This window comes from Podarcis gaigeae (genome assembly GCF_964106915.1).
Source record: "Podarcis gaigeae genome assembly, chromosome: 7".
NCBI classification, from domain to species: Eukaryota; Metazoa; Chordata; class Lepidosauria; order Squamata; family Lacertidae; genus Podarcis; species Podarcis gaigeae.
The window spans coordinates 43,872,118-43,899,722 of NC_139683.1; the positions used below are offsets into that span (position 1 = coordinate 43,872,118).

At 42.0% G+C, this 27,605-nt stretch overlaps 1 long non-coding RNA gene across 1 annotated transcript; it reads left to right on the top strand.

Moving 5' to 3' along the window:
• The first annotated feature begins 10,450 nt into the window (after window positions 1-10,450).
• Window positions 10,451-26,823, top strand: LOC310848755. The gene is made up of 3 exons (XR_014566587.1): window positions 10,451-10,680; window positions 23,011-23,144; window positions 26,693-26,823. It is a non-coding gene; the product is annotated as an uncharacterized lncRNA (long non-coding RNA).
• Window positions 26,824-27,605: the final 782 nt, after the last annotated feature.

Below are 27,605 nucleotides of genomic sequence, written 5' to 3' on the forward strand. Positions count from 1 at the left end.
GCCTTGCGCGCCCGGCAGGAGCTCCCGTCGGGCGCGCAAGGCTTGGGGCGGCAGCCTGTTGCCCGAAGCACAGGGAGCCCTCCGGAGGGCTCCCCGTGCTTCGGGCGAGTGTCTGCATGCCTTGCGCGCCCGGCAGGAGCTCCCGTCGGGCGCGCGAGGCTTGGGGCGGCAGCCTGTTGCCCGAAGCACAGGGAGCCCTCCGGAGGGCTCCCTGTGCTTCGGGCGAGTGTCTGCAAGCCTTGCGCACCCTGCAGGAGCTCCCGCCGGGAGCTGCTGCTGCTGGGAGCCCCCACAACCCCCGAAAGAGGACTCGCTCCAGAGATCCTGGCGGCTCCCAACCCGGGGTCGCTTCACCGCGCGGGGCAACAATGAGTGAAAGGAGGCGCACTAAAAACAATGGCTCACGGGGAAGGCGGGCGCGTGCCGCTCGGCCCTTGGGGAGCCTTCCTGCTGCCGCTGCCCTGCGCCCAACTCGCGAGGAGAGTGGCGCTGCCTTCTGCTCTCCGCCGCCGCCTCACAGATGACAGCGACTGCACGGGAACAAAGGAAAATGAGCCTCCTCCCCTCGCCTCCACCCCGGAGCCGCGGCAAAGGCGTTAAAGAGCCGCATGCGGCTCCGGAGCCGCAGGTTGCCGACCCCTGTCCCAGTGGATTTGATCCAGAATCACTAAAATGTTGCATTTTCATGAAGTACAGATTTCTTGTAAATAAGAATTTTGGGGTGCATACCATTGGTCCACAGGTGTATGGAAGTGTTTGGAAAAGAAATTTCACAGGGCACCTTATATCATTAGCAGCAGGAAGCACATTTCTAACAAGGAACTTGCTTGGAAAAGTTTGGATAAGTGAATTTCTGCTGAATAGCTAGCAGTGAGCATGTTTTTTGGATGCCCACCAGAAAAAAAGACTTTATATCCACAAGTATTTTATCCAGGAAAATGATATTCTTAGGATATAGTTATCGATATTTTTGTTGGTTTTACTAATATTGCAAGTTTAGTATTAAGTCTTTATTCCTCCCTTTTGTAAGGTGAGATTCTTGCCAGTCTGTGGAAGACCTGGAATGATCTGCTGCCCTTGTAATGTTGGGAGCTAGTATGGTGTAGTTTGTTAGGGTATTGTATTAAGGATGGAGAGCCCCAAATGCAACACCCACAAAGGCCCCCAGGTGACTTTACTTAGCCTTTCTCAGGTTGTTGTGAGAATAAGTTGGGAAGACCACATATGCTGAGGTCCTTGGAGACAGCAGGTGCTCTCCTGCTGGATACCCATTTGGCAAGGAGACAGAATGAACACAAGTTGTGGGAGAGTGGGTATGAATCTGACCAAACACAAGAGCTCACCATCGAGCCTAATGTGCAGGGAAGAAAGCAAAGCGACACTTCTTTATCAACCATGTGTCTGCACAGTTCCATCTAGGCCAGGGGTAGTCAACCTTTTTATACCTACCACCCACTAATGCATCTTTCTTGATGGTAACATTTCCTTACCGCCCACCAGTGCTCAATGGAAGGAGGATTCAGCTTGTGCTGTAGAACCCCCTACCACCCACCTAGAATCCTGAAATGCCCACTAGTTGGTGGTAGGGACCAGGTTGACTACCCCTGATCTAGGCAATCTCCTTTGGGTGGTTCAGAATCTTGCCATACAAAACTGAGCACTTGGAAACTAGCTGTAACACTTTTACGAAGCACTTGCAGCTACTGCAGTTGAGATACCACTGGTTTTGCAGTTCTGCACCATCTACCTAGTCCTGTTATGTTGAATTCCAGTTGTTGAGGGATTAGATGAAAATGTAGACAATGTGCATGAGGTGTGGCCTATCACTTGTTTGTTTGATCCTTATTCACAGAGCAACAAAGGCTAAGCTTGTATGCTGGGAACAGCTGCTCCACCTCTGCAAGGTCTCCTACTTTGCACGAAAGGTGATCATTAGATCAAGCAATGTATCATAAACCGCTACTTCAATACCAGCAACACAAAAAATGGATTTCATCCTGTATTTAACAAAGGACTCTGCAGCAGAAGCCCCCCCCCCCCATAATCTTAAAGCTATTTGCAGCGTGTTAATGATCCTGAAAAATAGGATAGTTATGTTATATACTGACATTACTGCCTGGAAACACATTGGATGTGTATCCCTCTCCAAGGAACTCCCATTAGTGTAGATTTAGAAGTTGCATACTAATTCCTAACTACTTCGTTTTTAAGCTGATAATTATCTGAAGAACTGTATGAAGGGAGTGTTGCTTCCATTTAGTAACACAATTTGCCAAAATGTATACACATGACAGCAACAGTATGTAATGGACAATTTTGGAAGCAGATGGTTTGGAACCAGAAGATTCAGTATTGTCTCTTTATGAAGGAGCTGGGCCTGAGGCCCTTGGCGAAACAAGATTGTTAATGTCATCCTGTTCCCTGGTGGTCAACATTTTGCATCAATATGATACATAATTCAAGACAATTGATGGCTGCTCTACTAATTGGAGCCTGATATATTATTGACACTAAATTGCCTCTCCCTTCTGGAAGGGATAGTCCCTTTAGGGCCAGATTTGTGCTTAATGATGGGGCACCTCGCACTGTAAGAGAATTTGCACTGAACCTTGACTCTGTTGTTCCTGCAGTGGAGATAAATGCACAGTACTATAGCGACCCGATCAGGGAAAGCTCTCACTGAAATTGCCATTGACAAAGTCTCTATTTTCTTTTCTTTATTACAGTTTGTGGCAAGAAGTAGAGTGCTTTTCCATTATGGTCTTTTGCATGCACAGTACCAGATGGACTGAAAGTATTATTGACTGGCCTTTTTCTAACTCTAGTAAGAAAATTAGGCTGTCAGGGTTTTTTTTTGTATTTTCCATTTCTGATAAATGGCTCCTACCCTGCTGCATGTGTGCTGCATCTGGTCTATGTGTGTGCTTGTGTGTAGACACACAGATGCACACATAAATAGCCCCAACTCGGGCAGAAAAAGAAGTGCAGCGTTTGGATTGTAATGGCTTCCGAGGAACAGGATTTGATGTGAATTCTACTGTAATATCACCTGTAAGATTTAAATACCTGCACAAATGAGGCATGAGCCAATTCAGCATGTCCAGTATGCATATTCATAATTTGAAAGCAGCATCGCTCCCTACTCTGAGGCTGCCAGAGAGACCTTGCTTCTTGGAAAGAGGATGCACATCATCTCTTCATGCCAAGGACTTGTACCTCAGCCAGCCACTCTGAGCTCTCAGTTTATAGACGAGACATGACTGAGGCAAACTTCAGAGGCAAACAAAGCAATCCGACTCCTAGCTGTTGGGCTGTGTGACTCTTGGCTCCAGGCTTCTAAGAGAGCCTTCAGAGACAATGAGAAGTTTGGCTGCTAGAAGTGAGCGGCAGCCAAGGGGCAAGAGGAAGGAGGTGCAACACAGGCAGTGCTGATGACGATGAACGGCGATCAGTTTCCAGCATTGGCTGATAATATCATCAACCCATGCTCATGCAAGATGCTCTTGGATATTTCCAGCCAGCAACATGGTTACAGAGTGCTGCTGCCTGCACTGCCTCTGCCTCCGCTGTCAGTAAGGTCACCATCCAGTCACTTCATGGTGACGGTAGACATTGACTACCCTCTGGCTCTCTATTCTAGGTAAGGAGCATTGTGTATGACAGGCATGTCAGGTCCCCCTATGGCAGCTGTGAGATTGGCCTGGGGTTTGTTTGTTTGTTTGATTAAATTTGTATACAGCCCTTCATCCATAGATCTCAGGGCAGTCCACAGCATGAAAATACAAGATTAAAAACACAAAAGACATAATAAAAACAAGAACCAAACCAAACCAAACAACAATTCCCCCTTCTCTCCAGAGGTTTTTCGTGCCTTTGAATAGTTGGAGCAAACCTGGGTTTGAAATAAAAGCACTGAAATTCTGTGATTTGGGTTTGGCAGCTGTGCATCTAAGATTTGCTCTGGTCTTTTAAAATACAGTGGTACCTTGGGTTACAGACACTTCAGGTTACAGGCGCTTCAGGTTGCAGACTCTGCTAACGCAGAAATAGTACTTCAGATTAAGAACTTTGCTTCAGGATGAGAACAGAAACCGGGTGGCAGCGGGAGGCCCCATTAGCTAGAGTGGTTCCTCAGGTTCAGAACAGTTTCAGGTTAAGAACGGACCTTCGGAATGAATCAAGTTCTTAACCCAAGGTACCACTGTAATGTGACAAACCCCAAACCCTCAGGAAAAGAAGATCTAAATGTAACACAGCTCAACACACGGTGGGACTCATTCTCACAGAAGGCAGTAATGACCACCAACTTAGATGGCTTGAAAAGAAGATCAGACAAATTCTTGGAGGATAAGGCTATTGAAGGCCCATGATGGCTATGCTTTGACTCCACAGTCGGAGGCAGCAACGTTTCTGAATAGCAGTTGCTGGAAAACCCAGGAGGGCAGAGGCCTCTTATGCTCAGTTTCTTTTTGCAGGTTTCTCGCAGGCAGCTGGTTGACCATTGTGAAGCATAGGATGTTGGACCAGATGGGTCATTGGCTTGAGCCAGCAGGCTCTTCTTGTGTTCTTACATCCGAAAGAGCGCTCGTAACTTTGGGGGGAAATAATCCCCTATTCTGCTCTGGGTACTCGAAGCCACACCGCGTCCAAGATACACACTCCCCTTCCAACTTAGCTACTTCAGCTTTTCTTTGGCACAGCTATCTCCTCTTCCCAGATGGAAGCTCATTAATCTTCAGGTACTTTCCACATTTCCTGACTTTCTCATTCTTTTCCCCTTTCTTTCGGGTTTATAAAATTATGCATGGCATCTCTTTCCGCATCCTATCATTCTCTGATGAATTTCCCTAACTCTCCTTTTTTTCATTGCTCTGAAAGAAAGGGAGGGCGGGGAAGAGTGCTGAGACTTCAAAGCATGTCAAAAGACCAGGGCAGAGAAAGACGCCCATCCTGCCTTCACACAGCCCTGTGCAATCTGCGGCATGTTTTTATTTAGAGTACCATAATGAAAGCATCCGTATTATTGGGGTGGGGTGGGCATTAATAATGGATCAGCCCATCTCTTGCCCGTCTGCTTTCCCTCTCCTATTTATGAGAGTGAGGGAGGAATACAGGCCGTCCAATATTGCAGGCACCACATCAGCCGTGTGCTAAATTCAATAGAGCAGAGGAGTCCTCTTCTTTCTTGCAGCCTAATCAGATAATTAGAGGTTTTGTCACAGTCTTCTGCCGCCTGGTACAAAGTTATCCTGGCTGATGATGTGACACTTTATCTCTGGCAAATTTAGCAAGACGACTGTTTGCATGTTGGAAGTTTACTTTAATTGGGTATCTTGAGATTTACAAAGGGGAAAGTAATATTCTCTGCGCACCGGTGAGAGCCTACGTGTACTCGCCACCCCCAATATTTTAAGCAAAGGCTAATTTCCTAGGTTCCCCTCCTCTCTCTCTCTCTTTCTCGGTTTTCCCCAGTGATGGTGGCCTGCCAGAAGCAATACAAATTGACTCCATATTTAGAAATGAAACAATTTCTGCAGCCTGTGTATTATGCAAAAGCGTCATCCGTCCAAGTGCTTTTTTCGTGCAAACTGGAGGATAAGGAAGCAAATTGTGTTTTGAAAGAACATCATGAATTGTATTGGGATGGAAACAGTTTCCTTGCCCTTTCTGTTAACCTTTATGATAGCAAATAGGTCATTTGACATGCCGTTCACAGTAAACAGTGGGAGTTGAAGGGGGGAGGATAGCCAGAGAGTAATTTACAGGCTATATATATATGTATTATATATATAATGTCCTTCATACAAAGCATCCCAAACCAGCTTACGGCAGAAATCAATCACCATAAACTAAAGGGGGGATAAAAAGGTCACCCAAAATAGGTGGGTAATATGAACAATGGGGGAATTCTAATGCTATCTGTCTCAAATTTTATTTAGTTTGGGACCCATCTGAAAGACTTGCTGGTATCAAGTCATGTTTAACAGTTGTCCCCCAAAGGCCAACACTACAGCTGATTAAGAAAGAAGCATGGATACAACTTCTCAATCTGTTCAACCAACACAATTACAGTGGTACCTTGGGTTAAGAACTTAACTTGTTCTGAAGGTCCGTTCTTAACCTGAAACTGTTCTTAACCTGAGGTACTACTTTAGCTAATGGGGCCTCCCACTGCTGCTATGCTGCCACCGCACGATTTCTGTTCTCATCCTGAAGCAAAGTTCTTAACTCAAGGTACTATTTCTGGGTTAGCGGAGTCTGTAACCTGAAGCGTCTGTAACCTGAGGTGTCTGTAACCCAAGGTACCACTGTACTCTATTTTACTTCCTCGCTACAACTTCTTATGGAAATAAATCAAGAGTTTCCCAGTTGGTGGGATGAGGACATTTTGGGGGATGGTAATGGTTCACATTGGCAGGGGTTCATTTTATTAATTTTCCATACCTAGAGCTTTTCTCTTTAGGCTTTAGCAAACCAGGCTACAGTATTTCTCTGCTTCTTTTCATGTTTCTCTTCTGACATGCTTTCCCTTACGAGTAAACACTAAGCCTCCCACACTGGAAAAACACTTCACTAATCTGGTATTGGGGTCAGAAACACACCAGTCATGCCACTATTTTTAAAATAGGCACTCAATGTAGTTGACTATGAATTCAATTTAACGTAAAAAAAAAAGTGGATTGCTGTTTACAGTACAGGAATACAAATATATCAGGGAGGTAGCTGAGATCTATAATGAGTCCAGTGCTGATTTTTACGTGGGGTTTTATAGGCTAATGATATATATCTATTTTCCCCCTGTATAAAAATCTCCTGGAGCTATGAACAAAAAATCAATACTGAAGGGTTAATACCTCCTTAGCTTAACTGCTGCATGAGCATAAGGCAGTTTTCTTGTTAAATGTGTGCTTTCGCCATGTTTGGGGATAATTTAGACATCTAATGCCTTGAACGTGCCAAGTTTCATGTTCTTCCATTTATTTCTATTAGGGTCAAATAGATACCTATAGCAACGTTGTGCAATTTAATCTCGCTGCTTTGCTGTAGAAAAACATATCATATATTTACTTGTTAACCCATGTAAACATTTACATAAACGTATGTATGATTTCAGAAAGAAAGAAATTGGATTCTGGTCTAGCTGCATTGTAATGTGGACATTGTTATAGCGATACTTCCAATTTTACCTGTGCTGATAACCATGTGATTAAAAACTGTTTTTTCTTGTCTGGTTGACTGTTCTTCACTCCTCACACCTAGCTAAATTACATGAATTATCGCCATCACAAGAATTCAGCCTGACTGACAATGAACTTTGGTTTCTTACTACCAAAGTGGCATGTTGTGATATCCATGCACACACTTTGCTGTCATCATGGATCAGGAGCAGGAGACTTTTAATCTCAGGGTTGCGGGTTCAAGCTCCACGCTGGGCAAAAGATTGCATTGCTGGGGGTTGGGCTAGTTGAACTACTTGACTACTGTGGTTCCTTCCAACTCTACAATTCTATGTTTCTATTATCTTGCCAAAAGGGCCACACTTCTCTATGGGAGTTAAAATAGTTGGCAAGCTTTCAATTACATTTTCCAAGTGGGGATATGTTTGGCATGGGCTTTGTATAACGTAAGTGAAATACCACAGTGAAATCTCTCTCTCTGTCTCTCTCTCTCTCTCTGTGTGTGTGTGTCTGTACACACACAGCCTCCAACACATCATGCTTCCAGATTATTCAGCAAAAACTGTGGAACTGAATGTCTGAAATGTCAGACATCTGAAAATTTGGCCACATACTAAATTAAGTTGTAACAGTGGATTCTTGTCACCAGTAACTATTCACTGTCACCCTGCATTCTTGATCCCCAATTTACTTCTGTCCTAGAGGCATCTTTCTTCTTTGTCTACACAATTCTCCCCAGTGAAATCCACATGGCATCTACACATTTTCAACAGCATCTTTAATAACATTTAACATGCTCATTAAGCATCTCCCTTCTGTTACATGGGACATTCCACTGGACATCCCAACTATATAGGATAACAAATGTATAGAAATGGCTCAAGACATTTTGCTTCTAGGGACAGAGCATCAGTTGGTATTCCTCATCTACCCTCGTCAAAGTACATAGTACCATAGACCAACCAGGTGATTTTGGTACATGAGGCAGAAAATCTCAGAAGCACTTCTCCACACTCTGTGACAGTAAAAATATAATAACAATAAATTAAATAACCAATACATTGCTGCCATTTCATGACATCCAAAATTAGCTGCCTGAGGTCACCTCCTCATTCTGCCTAATGTTAGAGCTGGCCCTGCCTGAGCACCAATGTATGTATCACTAAGCACACAGAGTTGCTGGCTGTTGTCCCCATAGGTAGCATTCAGCATTTACTCAGAGTAGACCTATTGAAATGAATGGCTCTACTCTGTGTAAAACTGAATTGAATAATACCACCCTTTTATTTATTGGACTTGTGTCCTGCTTTTCCTTCAGAAACAGCAGAGTTGCTCTGTACAGCTCAGAAAAGTTCAGCGTTGAAAACAAACCAGGTACTAGCAATTTACATTTAATATATGTATACATGCAAAAAGAACTAAGCAAAGCCATGTATGACCTGAAAGAATAGCACTCCTTAGATTTTAAATATTGATAAAGCAAACTGAATAGGCAGAATCAGGATAAACAGCGCTGAATAAAATATCTGTGAAATTGCTGTTAATCTTTTAAGTCTGCTGCTGACAAACTTAAATGATGTAGAACTACGAGGGGAAACATGGTTGGCACTTCATTCCAGGCTTTTGCTTAGATTGTGCCACTCTTTCTTTTAGCACTCAAGTTCTTATACTGGGCTGAGAAGTAGGTATGTCACTAAGCAGAACAGAATCATCGCCTGAATTGCAGGGCACCATTCAGACTACAAACAATTCTGGGGCAAAAAAGAGAGAAAAAAGACAAACATGTTTCACAGAATAAATTAAATTTCCCAGCTAATAATGGGAATACAGTAATAACTTTGTGAAAGCTAAGGAACATTTTGAATACTTGGCAGAACAGATTAGACTGTTCCCCAAAGGACCTACTTTTTCAGGGGGGAGAGAATCATCCGTACCTTTAAGGGTAGTCAAGCTTCTAATCTCAGCCTTTAATATTGCTGTGCTACTTTTATCTGCTGGTAGCTAATGAAAGGGTGCCGAGTGCCTCCATCTAATTCAAGTGCTGCACAGCGTCACTTCAAGGCCTTCTGAAATGAGCACACCTATTCTTATTTGGAAGACTATAATATAGTAGATACAAAAGATCGAGATTTAGCCAGACAGCCACTTGGCCCTGGTGACCTGAGAGGCACTGCAGGTTGGTTCCAGCCAAATTATTTGGACTCCAAACTCCTATCAGCCCCAGACAGCATGAGCATGATCAGGGGTGATGGCATTTATAATCCAAAACCTTTTGAGTGTGTCAGTTGGGATACAACTGTCCTAGAGGAGACCCTGGGGCTGTTTTTATCCTGATAGTAAAAAAAATAATGGGGGTGAAGTTTTTGTAAAACAAACCTCATTTGCGTCACTGCCTATATTTCCCCCTATCATATGACAATATCAGGGCTGTCCCAATACATTTTGCTCTCTGAGGCAAAGCAGCAAATGGCAACCCACCTGCCTCCAAGTCAAGGTTCCCATTGTACCAAAGGCCTGCCAAGCAATTGTGTCCCTTGAGGCAGAAAATCTCACAAGAGCCTTGCCTCTTCCCTGGCAGTAAAAATACCAACAATAAAAATATTAAGTAACTATCCATTTGCCGCCTTTCGATGGCATCTAAACTCTTTAGGTGATAACTTCACTCTGCCTAATGGTAGGGCCGGCCTCAGATTATACTTTAATGAGTTCTACCCTCTCTTAACAACTGGCTCTGGTCCTTACAGGAATCACTTAATAAGAAACTCTGGCTGGGGTTGTTACCAGGATTGCATCTGCTCAGCAAGGCTGTTGGTCTTTGTGTTCATTTTGCCTCATCTCTGACCAATTTGGCTGTTTCAGTGGCATCAGGTTACTGAGCAATACTCTGTTTGCTGCTGGCTACCTATTGGGGCTGGAAAGAAAACAGGCCATTGCTAATGGAACAAAACCTTCCTTCTTCCTGCCTGAGAGCCCACCAACCTTTCCAGACACTGGCCTCTAACTTTACCTCCATGTAGTCACTTATGGTGTGAGATGAGCCAGCCAAGGCAGAGGCAATGTGCTTTGGGGGTCTTGGTATAGGAGGAATCCTCCTTCATTTCAAGGTAAATGGGATATTCCATGAGTGTTTGAGCCCACAGTATGTAGCCCATATTTGTCCCATTGTGAGCCAATAGAGAGCATCTGCACTTTGATCAGGCTTGTTGGTGAGTCAGCCTTATATTGACTAAAGCCAATGAAGGAAAACATTGTAAGCCACGACAGCAGAGAAAATGCTGGCTAGGGGAATGCTGAATGAAAGGGCTTCATTGTGAAAAGGTGCAGGGTTTTGTTCAGCTGGCTACAATTCCTGGCTAATTAATGTGATGTGCCATTCCTGGCTGGTAGTCCTCTTAGTCTTTAGCTGGAGTTTTGTTAAGAACAGATGTGATGATGGTCCTGCTGCAGAAACTTCAGAGAGCCCACTTCCAGTCACACAACAAAAGAACAGTAATTGAAAAAGGTCAGGTTGCATTCTTTTATTATGCAGTAGTAGAAGACCTTCCATTCTGTTGAAGCGGAGGTCTTTCATACTAAGGGTCTGAATATGTGCTGTCTTTTCATTTCAACTTGTCTTGCCACATGGATATCTACTGTGGTTAGGTTTGGTTATGAGAATACTTAGACTGTTAAGACAGAGAACTTATCTGTCTTCCACTCCACACCGCAGAATGGTCTAAAAATCTGTAACTGTCTCTTTAAAAGGCTTTTATATATATATACAATGAAGAAGCTGGATCTATAGAATTTTCCTTGTATTGGCATCACTGATAAGAAATCAGCACTTACCACAAAAATGGAGTAAACCATGAATAGCAGAACATTTCACTATTAAAGCTTCCAAGCAGAGTCATTCCAAATACTAGCATTAAACAAATTAAGGCTGATTAAAAACCACGGTGAAACATTGTCAGGGCACTGCCTCCAAAAGGAACCCTGCTAGTTTAAATCACTACTTTAAATGATCTCCATGTGGCTTTCAATACAATTTTATTTGACCTTTAAAGAACACCAACAGGGCACCTGATTGTGGCAGGTCACCTCTGTGAGCTGGCAATAGTGGAAATTCTGTTTGTCTTGTTGCTTCGCTCCCCACCCCTCTCAAAGCCTTGTGATATTTTCTGTATTTTGAGCTTGGGCCTTCCTTTGTTTTTCTCTGCGACTTTGGCAGTTGATTAACCCATGATGTGCTGCTTGAACCTTCAATTACATATATATATAGAGGGGTATGGGTGTGTGTACAATAGGGAAACTCAAAACGGAAGCCACGTAGCACATTTGGATTCCAAAAATCGTTCGAAAACTGAAGCAGTTACTTCTGGGTTTTCGGCATTCAAAAGCCAAAACGTTCAACTTCTGAGACATTCTATATCTCACAACACTGACTTTTCTTGCTCTGTCAGGTTTGAGCTATGGCAGTGGCTTTCGTTTGAAAACATGTCCAACAGCATAAATCCACTCACACAGTTTTATTCTGGGCTTAATCCCGCCACTATTAAGGTGTGTTGATTTCAGTGGGAGAGTGATGTGATTAACTATCCACCTGGAAGCAATGGGAATCAAATATACTTGACTTTATCACGATGATGTCCTGTATTATTACTTTTTGCGCCTCTCCTGGCCAAGAAATAGTCCCATGATTTTAGGATATTTTCAGCCAGCTTGTAAATCTCATGGAGATGGAATTTCTCCATCCTCCAGCAAAGCCAGTAATGCTTCTCTAAAAATGAAATGCACTATGAACCACTGAGTGAATAACATAAGTTATACAACATGTCCACTAGGTACAGGTTTTCATCTGCAGCAATGCAACTTATGTACAATCTCTGTTGATTATAAGCACATGCAACTAGCTAAATTAGTAATGGCCATCTGGCTCATGATACATTCTCCAGCTAGTCCTTCAGCATAAACAAGCATTGAGCCATCATTCTGGAATTCGATGGGTATGTGTTGAATCCAACTTAGTCACACTTTGGATCAGGTTACCAGCTGATTAAGCAGAAATAATATTTTTTGTACAGCTGCATAAAACTCACTGATGTCACTGAATGACCAGCACTGTTAATAATTGCATACCTTTTGATCACCTTTAATGTTCACATATACATCTATACACACACACACACACACACACACACACACACACACACACAAACAAACACACTGTAGAAGGAGAAATGAGTGGGTGTTTTTTCCCTACTTGGATTTTTCTGCATGCAGGAAAAGAAATAATGCAAGATGTAATAAGATTGCTTTTGTTTTAGAAGAAAATGGGGGGGGGGGGAGAGATTCATCCACCCCACTCCCTTCCTGATTAGCATATACATCAAGTATTGATGGAATTTCTTTTTTCCCTTCTTTTTAATAAAACCTCTGTAGAAAAGTAAACCCCTCTTCGCACATATACACTTTCTTCTTTCCCAGCATCCACCATTGGCATGAAATACTCATCTTAAAAGTACTTCTTAGAGTTAAAACTCTTATCAATCAGCTTGAAGCTGTGAGCCTGACATACATGGTCTGTGGGAAAGGTTTCAGTTGATTTCATTATAGCTGATTTTGTGCAATCCCTGTGGCATTGACATGGTTATATAAACACCAGCTCATTTCCCAGTAAACTGACACAGAGGGCAGCCAGGAAATGCCTGGTTCAGTCCCACATTTGCAAACATCAAGCAAGATGGGAGAAGGGGCTCTGGCATTCTTGCACCTCATTGCCTCTGTCTTCTGTAGACTTTCTCGGCAGTACTTCTAAAGCTTGGAGTTTCCAGTGAATCATAGGCAATCTGTGCTTAGTGAGGCCTTTGAGAAGCAAAGGAGCCTTTTAGAGACTATACCATTTACAATGACAGAATTAGACTGTGGTTTATTAATGGAGCTGAAGTGAAATGCAAGCTGTAGTGTTTGAAGGAGTCCCCGTTTGCAGAAAACAAGTAGCAAGTGGAAGGTGAAGGAGAAATATTGACAAATATAAACAGGGAGCTAAACAGTCTTGTAGATTAGAAGTCGCAGGGTGACATCTCTGAAGTAGCTTGAGAATGGCATCTGCTAATGGCCAAGATAGATGTGAGAGCAAATAAGCACATCACTTGCTGATGCATCTGCTTCTAAAAAATAGTTAATAAAAGGTGTGTGCATATACATGCACACACACAATTCATTGGGACCACAGTACACAGTACCCTTTCATCTCTTACCTGGTCTTGATGAAAATCCTCCATCCTCAGCTGCTGTTAGCTCAAGTAATTGTCTCAGCAGCTACTTGGCATTTGGAAGCACTGATTCAAACAGGCAGGTGTTCGTGTCTCTTTGACCTGATGCCCTCCAAATGTTTTGGACTACAACTCCCACCAGCACTAAGCAGCCTGGCTATGCTGGCTGGGACTGATGGGAGTTGTAGCTGAGAACATCAGGCTGGCAAAAGCTGGTGTAGTGAAGGGCTCATGTTTGAATGTGTCCTATGTCAAATTCTCCCTCCACAAGGAAGCCTTATATGTCAGTGAGAAAGCAAAATTGGAGGGTTGCCATATGTCCTCTTTTTCCGGGGCACATCCTCTTTTTCATGGGTAGAGTCGTCATAGCAATCCATAGTTAAGTCAACAAATATGTCCTCTTTTTAGCTCTTCAAAATATGGCAACCCCAATTTTTAGCTCTTCAGAATATGGCAACCCCAATTTAAGCAAGCAAGGTGAGATCACTCACATATGCAGAGGCATGAGATATTTTCAGGAAGATCGTAACTTCTAAGGGCCAGAACATGACTGAATGCCTCCTTTGAAACTGTGTTTACATTTGGAGTCACTCTGCTCTTTCTTTGGCACATCAGGATGGCTTCACAGATTAATTGTTGACATGGCAGAATGACCACAAAGCAGTGGCATAGTATGGATTGCCAGTGCCCAGGGCCTTATGGAGGGAGGGAAATGGATGCAGTACGCATGTACGTTCAATTGCCCAATGGCATCTTCATCACCTAGGAGATTGCAGCCACAGAGATAACAAAAGAAGAGTTGTTCTGTTGTCTAGAGAAGTCACTTCCTGCTTCACATGGAGAAGCCATTTTCAATGGAGCTCAGCAACGGAAGCACATAGCTGTATTGAGGCAACACTAGCTGTTGAAATTTTGTGTCCCTAACAATTTTGGGCCCGGGGCAACTGTCCCTGTGTCCTCCCATGCAATGCAACTGTCACAAAGTAAGTCTGTCACAGGGTGAAAGTGTGGTTTGAATGCACATTCATGTAGAACAGCTGTGATAGACCACACCAGTTCAAATCCTCATTTCCAGTGGTTTAAGTCTTGTATGGTAAATATGCCAGCTCACACAACACAGAGATATGAATCCAAGCATCCTCACATCTATTGCTGTGAGCCTGAGTGACTAGAGAAGTGTACCTTTGGTACAAAGTGGCCTTACCTTTCCATAAACTCACACACACCTCAGAAGACCTGCTGGTCATCATTATTTCAGTCTTGTCTCGATTCAGTTTGAATTGTTTCAGTCATCAATTTGTCTCAGTAGTTAAATGCCATGTTGAAAGCTGGCAACTAGTGCTATTCCAAGGCTGGAATATCAAACAGCTTGATAATGGGGAAGAAGCTGCATAAGGGTCTCAGACTGACTGTCCCTTGGCTACGGAATGATGGACTACAGCTCTGAAATTTCAGATACATCCGCTCTTCAAGAATGCTAAAATCTCCCAAGAGGAGTTATGGGCCACTGTCATTTGTGATGGAGCATGACAACCTCAGATGGCCAAACAATTGCAGTAAACATAAATAATGGGATAAGAAACTGTCAGACAAGCTAGCATTGATGGACAGGGATCCCTGATGCTTGTAAAGATACTTGCTATAGCTGAATTGGCCACAGATCATAGAAAGCTATAATTCAAAGGCTAAATATAGACCCCGGTACACAGAAAAAGTAGAGCTTTCCATCTCTGGTACTGCTATCCATATAGAGCTGGGTCTGCCTCCTTAACCAGGTATCTGTGCACACAGGGAAAAAATGCTGAAACTGACTAACATGTGGGCAGGCACATAAGCAAAAATTCATTATTGATTTGGTTTTATACCCTGCAATTTCCAGTGAATGGGCATAATTCTTTGGATCTATGTTTGACTGCCTGCCATCTTTGAGGATGGGAAGGGATTCCCCCCCCCCCCCCAAGGATCTCAAGGTGGGATACATGATTCCCTCCCCTCCACTGCCACACTTTATCCTTTCAAAATACCCTATGGAGTAGATTATACTGAGAGATTGTAACTAGGCCAATGTCCTCCAGTCAATGTGACGACTGATCAGGGATTTGAACCTGGGTCTTTCTAGTCTTGGTCCTCAACTCTAACCACTGTATCTCATTGGCTCTCAATTGTCCAGTCACTCTGGCTCCATTACTTTTCTTAAGTCTAACATAGTTCAGTGCTCTCTGTATTGTGTAATATGGTCACTGCTGCCCTTGCAACATGGAGCGGTCTGAGAAGTTTATTCCTTGTTCTTCAGCTAATTAAAGCACAAGCTCTTTGCAGGACAGATACAGTAGTATGTCTTGCCAGTTATTATGTGTCATGGTTTCTTAGCCAGTTGCTGACAGTCAAAATGTGAATGGGCATGAAGGGAAGATGATAATTTATTTTGAAGCAAAGAAAAATGTTTTGAATACCGGGTAGCACTCATGAAAGGCCATCACTTCTTACCAACATAATTTAAATATGAAAGGGTGCCAGTCATGTCATACAGCTGATCAGTCTTGCTCATATTTCTATACTGCAGTACACACGCATTTGGGAGCGCTTTCTGAGATACTCTTTCGTTCTAGATAGCTATTTCATTCCAGTGAGATAAATTTAAAAACATGGAGTAATATCCAACTAAGTCATACTCAAAGGCACATTGAAAAAAAAGAGCTGAGGTTAGTCACCACACATCCTCCCCATCCTAGCTTTTAATTTCAGAGGAACGTTTGGAAATTCCAAATGTCCTCCCCATTCTTAGGGCAAAAATCTGAATAGGTTATTGTACTTCAAACTGTGTCTTTGAGTGAATGAGAAAAATCCCTAATGAACTTTGATGCAGTTGAAGTGTGTCCCTGAAACAACCAACAAATGGCTGTTCAAAACTTGTATCCACAGTCCAGAGGAAGTTAAGTACACTTAGATCCTACTGAATTCAAGAGGGCTTAAATTTGTCATAACTAAATTAACCCCTAGAGTTCAACAGGCCAAGTACAACTAGATTATCTCCTTTCTTTGTATGGGGTGGGGTGTGGGGTTAGTGTACATATAAAATGTTGGATGTATTTCAGAAACAGACCAAAGAGCCACAGAGTTAGTCATTTTTGAGACCCTGAAAATGCAGCAACCTTACCATGTACGCATGAGTGGTATCAAATGAGTAATAGCAATGAGTATCAAATAGCAAATTGCCATTGATGGCTCAGAATAATAGAGCACAGGATCAGTGTGCTGTTCAGCTATCTGAAAGCAAAAGTCTTGGCCTTGTCATAGCATTTATTTCCCATTAATGCCCCAGGCTCTCTAGAGATTCTCTTACTAGCAGGAGACCACCTTCTTGTGAGACACTTCTATTCTATTCACAATTATCTCTTAATTACTTCTGTCCTTTCCAGAGTGGCAACACCTTGAAGAATTTTCGTTATAGCATGTCATTATCGACTTTGCACCTCCTTCAACTTCCACTGACAGGCTGACATTTAGTATTAAACCACAGAGACCTGAATAATCATAATATCTTTCACACACACACCATTTACAACATCACAACAGCAAATTCAGGATTAACATGGACTTTTGTGATTGGCTGGTTTTTGCATAGAGTAAATTACTAATTCCTTGGGCATCATTTAAGCAGCTCGCTGGCAAAATAAAAATCCCTGGACTTGGAGAAAAAGAGTAGATTTAGGATTTTCCCACATGCTGTGATCTCAACCATGTTAGAAAGGAAGTAGTTTAGCTTGCAGTTGCTAAAAAATCTCCACTGTGTGATATTCAGCAGGGTTGCAAAGCGATGGGCTAAAACAGTGAAACCACAAGATCTGCAAACACACATATCTTAATTTCTTTTTTGTTCACTTCCATGCTAATCATTTAGATATTAACGCCTGTTAGGTAAGTAATGAAAAACATAAGCAATTAACTACCTTCTCTTTTGCCCTCCTATTTCAAAACAGTACACACATCTTCCCATATTTTAAGCCCTTAGCTCATGGGTTTTTGTGAAGGGTAGAATAGCTGGATCCATAAACATTGTTCATAACATTCTTTATCACAGTATGTGGCACCTTAAAGACCAGTACTCAGAACACACCCATTGAAATCAATGGATTTTAGTTGTTCATGTTTACTGTTTCTAATGGCTCTGCTGTGAGTATGAAGTAGACACAACCCTAATGTTTGGAATGTTTAGTCTACTTAAGGTGTGTCACAAGATACTTTCGGTGTAGGTGCTCAAGCAGCAAGATTTTCTCAGCATCTTCATAGTGTTGTCTTCATCAAAATGGCATCCTGTACACACCCAAAAACCACACTTAATCCAAATGTATCATAGAGGAATCGTAGAATTTTAGAGTTGGGAGGGACCCTGAGGATCATTTAGTTCAGCCCCCTGGAATGCAGGAATATGCAGCTGCCCCATATGGGGATTGAACCTGCAATATTGGTATTATCAGCACCATGCTTTAACCAACTGAACTGTACGGGTATCATTTCTATAGGGTTTTCACCTTATGGGATTTTCCATGGAAGTGGCAAATACAGATTAAATGGGGAAATAATATGGGGCAGCTTTTTCACAGAGACAGTGATATGTGGATGCACGAGCACTACCAAGCTCATAGTACACTGCCATGGGAAAATGCCCTTTCTTTTGGTTTTTTGCTGCTGCAGACTAACTTGGCCTCCCCTCTGGAAATGTATCATTACTGTATTATGCCTAGACAAATTAGGAAGGAAACAGGAAATCATTATACACTGAGAATACACAATGCTACCGAGACGTAGTTCTTGATGAACCAAGTTCCTGAAACCAGAGTGCAATATACTTCTGGTCCATTCCTAGGACTCTTCTGAAGTGATGCCAAAATGTTGATGGTATCCTGAATTGCTTATTTCCCATGACGCACAGCTTTAAGTGAAACCATAGGCCAGTGATGGGGAACCTGTGGGCTTCAAGATACTGTTACACCGCACCTCCCACCATCCCTGACCATTGACCATTTGGGTAGGACAGTTGGGAGTTGGACTACAACAACCTCTGGAGGATTAGAGTTTTCCCATCCCTGCTGCAGAGCATAGTTTAACTTTTATCACTTCAGATGCTTTCTCCCTTGACAAATATTTTAACAATTTGTTTTACCAAGATTTCTATGGGCAGATAAACTTGCTTCACATCATCGGATGTTGTTCTAAGGTTTCCATTGTGAACGATATGGGAACAACAGGCCAAAATGCACACTCCCTGGCCGTAAAAATTACAGGTCTATAAATTGAGTTTTCTTCACAGCTAGATGTTGGCAAAGCTGACAATGAAAAAGTGATTTTGTTTTTCATCAAGCGGCTGGATAAAAAGAAGCTCAAGGTAATACAAAGGTCACTGATAATTGCCCCCCTATAGATGGTGATAGACATTTCGACTGAATATGGGAACACCACAAGCAACTTTCTTTCAAAAAGCCCCATCACTTTCTTTGTAGTTAAAGCTGCTTCCACATTAAATAGAAATTGCATTGAAATTGTTAGAAAAACATGAAACATTGATAGGTAGGTGAATATTGAATCCTTGAGCAGTAAATGGTATTCATGATTAACCCAAGTCCATTGCTTTCAGTAGGTCTACTCTGTGCAGAACCTGTTAAGTATAATAGATTTAATTGGCACAGAAATGGAAAGTGTATGTGTATTAATGAAGTTATAAAATGAAAAATGGCTAATTGTATATTGCTGAAGGTTTAATATAGGGATTTTCCCTAGGGCTATATTAAAGCCAAGGAGAGCACTCTGAGCTCTTGCTGATAATTAACTAACTGATTGTTGTTCTCTGGTAGTAAACATGCAAGTGTTGTAAGCTTAGATCATGTGATGAAGGTATTGGGTTGCAAAGCCCCATTTTTAAGGGAGTTACATTTGTGTCTTTTGTCTTATGGCTCTGTGAAGTAAGGACATGTAAAAGACCCTCTCTGAGAGAGAGAAAAAACAGCTCCAGACTAAAATGGATGTTGTGGGAAGAGACAGACCTTCTGCTTCTAGGTCTGTTGGAATTATTTCATACTTTGTAAGATGCTGAGCCTGTGCTGCACAGCAGAAGACATTGTGTGGATACTTTCTGTATTCTGTTCTGTTATGAAGAAAGTTCTGCAAGTAAAAGTTTGAATAATATATTTGAGCCTTAACAATGATTTCTTCCAAAAAGGAGTCAGTTCTTATTCTTCCAATATTAATATCTGCAACAGGACTGACTTCCATTAAAGCTAACATTTTGCTTACAGCTTGGAGTGCATGATTTTTCTGAATGCATGTGTGAATTTTGCATTCAGAACCTCATGCTGAGAGTTGGGGGGGGGGGTTGAACTGAAAGGATGAGTGAAGCCTGGGCTGCTAAATGTCACTCTACCTAGTCACACCTGCCAGCCAGACCTGGCTGTACCTTCCCTTTCTTAGGAAAACTGTGGCTCAGATGCTTTCTGAATAGCTAGGAAATACTTGGACACTCCTGAAAGGGAACATGCTTTTCTCTCAGCCTCCACATCTCCTACTAAGCATGGTGATGATGTAACCTAGATCTTTGAAAAGAAACAAAAAAGAGAAGCTACAGCTTTGGCTATGTTCTACCTCCGTTGTCAGAGGCAGTAGGCTGGGAATTCCAAATGGAGTTGAACGTTGTTGCACTCGAGTCCTGCTTATAAGCTTCCTATAGGCATCTCAAAAAGGATAGTGGATTAAATAGGCCTTTGGCCTGTTTTGCTAACCTCCAGGTACGCCTCTGCATATAAATATCTGATTTGTTCTGCTGCCATTCCTAAAGACAGCATATATTGTCCAGGGCCACCAACAGCTCGTATTCATTATTAATAGTAGTTCTGAACTGCTTTTCCCAGTAGCATGTCAGGCTAGGAAAGTATTGTCTGGAAAGCATAGCATCATAGTTTATTATTTAAATCGCCAAGCGAAAACCTTGATTGAAACCATTGATTTTAATGAAACATTTTATTAGCGCTCTCTCTCTCTCTCTTAAAGGAAAAGCACATTGTAATAAATTGTACTGAAACAAGTTGGTTTAGCTCTAGATACAATGTCCTCTGTCTGCAGTTGTGGGAAATGAGTCACACCTAAGAACCGGTGACTCTCCAAGCACACCCAATTTGCATCAAAAGAAGCCAGTTCCGTGGGGAACACATGAGCACGCCAACTTGTCTGCATAGTAAGACATATATCCCATTAAGAAAGTGTACTGATGGCTGCTTAGGAGAAACGGACTCCTTTGCTAGGTCGGGGTGATTCTCTGCTTGATTCCAGTGGGACACTGGCTTGTACAAATATCTCCCTCATCTTGACCTGTTCCCATCCCCACCAGGCGTCCACTCTGCAGCCAATCTGGTGCCCTCCAGCTATTTTGGATTACAACTCCCAGCAGCTCCTAATGGCACCAGGATGGCTGCTGTACTAAATGCTATTCTAGACAATCCCTAAGTCCTCAGTGGGGGCTGTAGCAGGGCAGAGACATCTGGAATCTCTGCTCCACTAATGGACAATGGGCAGTTTGAAGGTTCTAACCTCCTAGATTTGGTATAGCTTTTTTTGCAGTCAGTGAGGTACTCTCTTCTCTCTCTGTCTTTGTCTCTCTTCATCCACTGAAGCTGGATATTTCCCAATTGTGACAACCCAGCCTTCAGTTACTTTCTCTGTTTGAGTTTCCTGCTGCTTTTATTGCTTTTATTGCTCTGGCTTTTACTGCTGCGAGTTTTATTGCTGTTTTCCTCAATGGTGATTTGGATTGCTTTCAAGTTTGCTGCTTTAGGTGCGTAAAATGTAAGCCACCTTGGACAATTAATAGGAAAGATGGATAAAAATGTATTAAAAGAAGAAATAAACAAGAAACTTATTGGTTTATATATAAATCTATTTATATATAAATCCATTGATTTATATATAAATCCATTAATCTATCTATAGAAAATGAAAATAAACATTACTTTTAAAAACAGACGCTTAACAATTTAGGAAATGAACATAAAATGTGTCTAATGAATTGTAAGAATAAATTCACTAAATGACATTTAAAACACTGGTTTGCCTTAAACAATATGCTTTTTAAAAATTAAACAAATAGTTTATATTTAGAGGAGCATATCCAAGCAATCACAATATGGGAGAAAGGAGTGTGAAACTGACAGTGGTAGGAGTAGTAACTATTCATTTAGCACTTGGCATCTTCAAGGAGCTGTTCAAACATTAATTCATCCTGACAACACCTTGAGAGGGCTAATGAAGATATTAATCCAAATATGCAGAAGGCTAAAGTCACCAAACAGATTTAAAAGATGGGGTGGGGGGGTGCACACAGGAGGAAATCCTTAGTGTAGCACCTCATGTTTCTTGTAGCAGTTATAGTTAGTAGTACATGATGGATAATAAGATTGCCGTGACCAAATACCACTGTATGAGAGCCACATTTATTTATTCATTCATCTGAGAAACATATACTCATATTTCTGTGCATGTGTACACTCAAGAAAGCTTAGAACATGAATCTACAATCTTTTGTTCCCTGGGAGGGTGTCCCAGATCTCTACTTCAGCAAGCAGAGAGGGAGATTTGCTGGTGGAGGAAGTCCACATCCTCCTTTCAGCTGTGGAAACCTCTATGGTGGTCTCTCCTCCAAGGTCAAAAAGGAGATGTGTTCCAGGGATGTGTCCGGAGTAGATCAAGGGGCAAGTCCAGGGCAGATGGAGACTGTAGTGGAGAGATTGTGGAGAAGACGTTGGTGGTCAATGTGGCTTTTATACTAATATATATGTATATTGGAAAGTTTGTCTGTTTGCCCTCTGTGCCTTTGGACACCTCCTAAGATCATGACTAAATCTGATGTGAATGGTCATGAGATAAAGAAGCTGCATAAACCTTAGTTTTTCAAACTAAGAAAAGTCTTGCCTTAAAGCCCAAAGTGAGGATGCTTGCTGAAATTCTGGTGGAAGATAATAATAAGAATAAGAATACAAACAAACAAAACAAAACAAAACAAAACAAAACAAAACAAAACAAAACAAAAAAAATGAATACTTACTTACTTACTTACTTACTTACTTACTTACTTACTTATTTGTACCTTGCCTATCTGGTTAGGTTTCCCCAGCCACTCTGGGCAGCTCACAATAGAATATTAAAAACATGATAAGACATCAAACATTAAAAACTTCCCTAAACAGGGCTGCCTTCAGATATCTTCTGAAAGTCAGATAGTTGTTTATTTCCTTGACATCTGGTGGGAGGGCGTTCCACAGGGCAGATGCCATTACCGAGAAGGCCTTCTGCCTGGTTCCCTGTAACCTCACTTCCCGCTGTGAGGGAACCGCCAGAAGTCCCTCAGCTTGGACCTCAGTGTCTGAGCTGAACAATGGGAATGGAGATGCTCAATGAAACACTCAATGCCAAATGTCCAGATGAAGCCAGTCGGGTCTCTGTAACACAGGGGACAACTAATGGTGTTCCTCTGGATGATCTCAGGGAGCAAGTAGGGATGTAATGTAAGTTTGTTTGTTTTATTACATTTATAGCCTGCCTTTCTCTTGCCATGGAACCCAAGGTGGTATATGTCCGCTTTCCAGATGGTCATCCATTCAGACACTGACCAGACCCAGGCCTGCTTCACTTCAGCAAGGATGTGACTTCATGTGTCTTCAGACCTTGGGTATTAATTTTTGTATAAACCACTGTTTCCAGAGCAATAGCTTCTTTTTTTATTGCTGTCATGCAATTTTAAAATAGCAATAATAAAAATAACTAAGTCACAATATTGGAGTTGCCATTGTAAAACAAAGAAACAAAGTAATTTCTCTAAAAACAGTAAACAAAGCCTTCTCTCTGCCAGCAGGAACAGGAACTGACATATTTGGAGTCAGTTAAGGGGCAATGTAATAATGCTGTATCCCAATCGAACATGAGGCAGTTATAGGGGCCAAAATCATAAGAAGGAAGCATTAAATTAATGGGACAGTTGTGGGGGACCTATGCTGAATGGAACTTTCTTCCAATTAAATATTATTGTAGGAATTTTTGCTATGGAGATAGGCACTGCTGAATAATAGAGTATTATATTATGTGCTGTGTACAACCATCATGTTGATTCCACTTATTTATTAATTAAACAAAATTAAGAAAGAGTAGCAATGCCTCAACAGCACTAATATTGATACAGGGGGGAACCCTAAAGACATTATTTGCTTTGTTACTTAAGTGATTCTGCAATTTATCTTGGAAACATTTATAGGGTAAGTCTAGTTTATACCATTACTTTTGCAAAATACAATTCTTTCTATCACAAAACAGCCAGAGCTGTAGAAAAACACACATCAAGGTAACTGCTACAAGGACAAATCACTAAAGTCTAGAGGAGAAAGAAGTGTTTTGAATTTGCCATTGTCATTGCCTGCCACACAACGGCTTTTGTGTGGAGATAACATGCCCAGAGAAGTATTGTGTACAGGGAAAGGATGGGGGGGGGGGACGATGACGACTGTTTCATGGCCATTCAAACTGTGTCCAGACTTTCTTGTCCTCTGAGCTAGATATTAAAATGTTCATTTCAACCTAGGCGTGAGATGTGTATATCTTTAAACATGATGTGTTTACCAGCAAGTATCCTTCAGAAAGGCTGCATTCATGTTTTGCCTCAATTTCCTTATACCTTGCATGTATACTTTGGGAGGAAGAGTGGCATAGAAATTTAACAACCAACCAACCAACCAACCAACCAACCAACCAACCAACCAACCAAATAAATAAATAAATAAATAAATAAATAACATACTACCAGGGCCATAGGCCAGTGGTAGAGCAGTTAAACCTATGTCACTTCACACTATGGACTTGTATTGTTGTATGTGATCCTCATTATAGAAATTCCCTGCACATAGAAAACTAATAGATCTGGGGAAAGGCAAAGTTCCTTATCCTTGAAAGCTTTTTTTTAATGGAGGCAATATTTCTGCATTGTAGCATTACAGATAGGGGTTTACTACTTCAGTGAAAACTGGTCCCCAATCTGCATAGTCTATTAAGAATGCCAACTTTCTATGGCTTTCTGGGGCTAGGGGCATAGAGATTACAGTTAACAGGCAAAGCTTTTCCCATTATGAAGAGAGAAGGTGTTACCCGTTGATATGCACATGCCAATAAATAATTTGGCCATCTCAGAGCCTTTTGGGGAAATGGGTTGTCTAACTGTGCAAAGCTTTGTTAACAATGGAAGCCATGGTATACGAAGACAGACCATCAGTCCACCTAGCTTAGTATTGTACTGACGGGCAGTGGCTCTCCAGGACTTCAGACAGGGTTCTCGACCTGGAGATGCCAAGGATTGAACCTGGAACCTTCTGAACACAAACCAGATGTTCTCCCACTGAGCTACAGCTGAAGTTCAGTAACGCTACCTTGGATTGTTCTCGAATCCTCAGGCTTTCCCTGTAACTTTGTCCCTGTGTTGCCTTCTGAAAATCTCACCCAGCATTCTGCCACAAACCAGTCCTCCTGCTGGGTGTTTGTGCCATACCTATGAAGCACCTTTGATAATCCGTCCCATAGCGATCAAAAGTTCCACATCCCTTGAAGTGAGGAGACCACATGCACTCTTTGCCTTTGCTGGGGAAAGCAACAGTTCCCTGCTTTTCTGATGAACACATTAATTTGGTGCATTCTTCCCTCTCCCAATATGAGTAAATTATGGTAATCCTGATCCCCTACACAGTGTGTGCTCAGCTTTGCTTTTTGTTTTTTTAAAAAATGCCTTTTGCATAAATGTGTATTAAATTATTTAATTCAACGCCTTCAGTAGTTTTCCATGTGTTTGCTTTATATTTCAACCACTTCAGGAGACTTGTGTGCTAATAAAATCATCAACTTACATCAACTTACTGGCTTCGGTCAGTTGTAGTCTGTTTCCTTTTCTGCTTAGCCTAACCCAATATAGCCACCTTGTATTAGATGTGGAGGCTGCTATGAGCTGCAAACAATTGAATGGCCTTCATGTGTGGGGAAAGCAAGATGTTGTACAGTATGCTAGCCAAGCTGTCTTACCATTGCATGTTCAGTGTGAAGGGCCTGTACAGAGGTGCACAATGAGGGCTCCTCCACCCCAGGGGGAAATTGGCCCTATGGCATATGCATGCAAATGCACTGCTGCCGAAAGCCCTTTTCAGACCTTTGGTGTAAGTGTCTGTCAGGATTGCTTATTTATATGATGGTCAGAACTGCAGACTCTCTTCTGCCCAAGGGCAATATTTCTTTAATGAAAATAGGTAAAGGTACCCCTGACTATTAGGTCCAGTCGCGGACGACTCTGGGGTTGCACACTCATCTCACTCTCTAGGCTGAGGGAGCCGGCGTTTGTCCGCAGACAGCTTCCGGGTCATGTGGCCAGCATGACTAAGCCACTTCTATTCAGGGCCGGATTTAGGTTTGATGAGGCCCTAAGCTACTGAAGGTAATGGGGCCCTTTATATGTCCAGCTGTCCTTTGTCAACAACAGATTGTCCCTGTTTTTTGAATATATGCTATATGGTAATTTATGAACCTAATAGGTATCTAAAGCCATTTGCACATAACAAAATATGTATTTTATCAAAGTAATTGTTGAACTGAAATACAATTAAGAAGAAGTATATGGGGGGCGGGCAAAAGAGTGGGGCCCTAAGCTATAGCTTGTTTAGCTTATACGTAAATCCGGCACTGGTCCTATTCCATTATAATAATAATGATAATAATTTTATTTATACCCTGCCCTTCTGACTGAGTTGCCCCAGCCACTTTGGGTGGCTACCAATATACATAAAAACATAATACAAAACATTTAAAAAACCTTCCCTATACAGGGCTGCCTTCAGATGTCTTCAAAAGGTTGTATAGTTATTTATTTCCTTGGATGGGGGGGGGGGCCTCATATATCTCCATACCCTACAACATTTCTCTGATGAAAATAGGGATGTCTTAAGGAGAAGAGGACATTCCAGGATTAGATCAGAAACCAGGATGCCTTCTGTAAATCCAGGACTGTCCCTGGAAAATAGGGACACATGGAGGGTCTGCAAGGGGCCTAATCCCTTATGCAAAACTGTTTGGGTGCTGCATGCTAGTGATGGGCAGGACCAGTGCAATGGATGTGACTTTTACCTTTGCCACATACCAGCTGTGCAAACAATTAAGGGTCTCTAAACACAAAGCATCTCTCCATTTTCTATGCAGGCAAGCAAGAAGCAGATGACACATTGCAGCTTGGCAAAAATCTTCAAAGGGGTCATGGAGCAGGGACAGTGATGGGCACAGCCTGGGGATGGACAGTGGCCTGGAGAAAGACCTGGAGGGCCAGGAAGAGAATCTTGAAGGGCCGCATTCACCCCAGACCTGAGGTTCTCAGCCCTGCTCTACCCCACCCTTCAAATAAAAAGCCATGCTGAAGACAGGCCAGACCACTGCAATTCCACTCCCTACACCTACATACATTTATTGATCACAGAAGTAATGTCTGGAAATATCTCTGTCCCATGAAAGAGTGTGCTGTTTTCTAGGTGACACTGCATATCTTTCCAAACTTAGAAGGTTTACAGTATACTACGAAGTGCTAGTATAACCAGATGTCAAGGCATTTCAAGGAAGTAAAAGAAAAGAAACAGCTTGGCATAATACTTTCCACATTCTATTCAAACAAAGTCTCTTTTGACTGTAACCTGCTCCGCTGATCACACCTTCAGAATTTTTTTGTGCAAGGAGTGGAAAGGTTTTATAATGTTAAAGCTGATTCCTTGCAGCAAGCTTAGGATTATGAATTTATGATATATTTCATCACCTTTCATTATGCATTTCAGGGGAAAAGTGGAAATGAAGTGTCACTTTCTCTCCATCCCCCCCCCTTTTAAAAGCATTAACCAACAGGATGTTTGAAAGATGCAAACTGTCAGAAAAGACTTTTTTTATTGTAAAAGGAGCTAGACAATGAGAGATTTCAAACCGCCTTTAAGCATCTTTGCCAGCACAATTTAGCAGCATGAAAAGAAAGCAACTCAGTTGCAGTCTGTAATCTCCGAAATGGTTTGCATATCTCCCCTGCTTTGTCATTTGAGCATGCTGCAAAATCTGGCATGTGATGTTAGATCTCAAA